Below are 1,009 nucleotides of genomic sequence, written 5' to 3'. Positions count from 1 at the left end.
AAGTGCAAGGAAGGGTGAGCTGAAATGCCAGAATGCAGCAATGGCAGCTGCACTGTGGGAAGGGATGGGGAACACCTGGGCCAGGCCGGCAGAGCTGCCCTTTGCTCGGGGCTGACTCCAAACCTCGTCCTGGGTAATTCCAGGACTCTCTGTTTGATAGGCCCTGAACCTGCTCAGCTTCCTGAGGGTTATTGATTTCCCTTTGCAGCCTCCCAGCACCTCGGAACCCCTCCCAGGGCTCCTCCCGCTCCTGCAGCCTTGCCCAGGCTGGAGCAGCTCCCAAACAGCTCCTTCCCAGCAGAGCCCTTGGTTCCCACCCTGCCCCTGCCCCGCCCCGCCCGCAGCGCCCGCTCTGAGCGCGGAGCCCTCCCGGTGCCCCCCGAGCCGCCCCCCAGGGCATGAGGGGCCCTCAGCTCCCAGGGATTCCTGAGCCCGTTTGAGATCCCGGCTCAGGAGGCTCCACAGCCCGGGGGCAGCACTGACGCCGCCTATCGCGACAGCAGCGCGGGGTCCCGACAGGCTCGGGGGCGGCCCGGGAGCTGGGACAAAGGAGAGAGGGAAGGAGGCTCCTTAGCAGGAATTGATCACGGGGAAATGAGCTTTGACACCTTGAGCCGTGTCCCCCTCTGCACCGTGGGGGAGCTCAGAACTCCCCTGATCCCTCTGCGGGGCACAGACCCGCACTCGGCACTTCCCAGAGCAGAAACTTCCCTGTGCCCGGGGCTCCCAACATCTGCAGGACAGCGAGCTCCTGAGAGAGCCCTCAGGAGAAACTCAAGGGTGAGAGGAGCTCCAGGAAATCCCACTGTGAGGTGTATCTGAAACACTGCATCAAATGTGATTCCTGTTTTTTTCTGCTCCAGATTCCATCAGCAGCTCTACCCCAACCTGGTTTATTTTGATTTAATGAACACCATCGAATCACAGAGGGATTGTGCTCAAGGTCCCTCCCAGCTGCTCAGACCCCCAAGAATTCAGGGCAAATCCTCAAATATGTAAGAGAAGAAAT

Source organism: Zonotrichia leucophrys, chromosome 15, assembly GCF_028769735.1.
Source record: "Zonotrichia leucophrys gambelii isolate GWCS_2022_RI chromosome 15, RI_Zleu_2.0, whole genome shotgun sequence".
Classification (NCBI taxonomy): domain Eukaryota; kingdom Metazoa; phylum Chordata; class Aves; order Passeriformes; family Passerellidae; genus Zonotrichia; species Zonotrichia leucophrys.
This window is presented reverse-complemented; position numbering follows the sequence as displayed.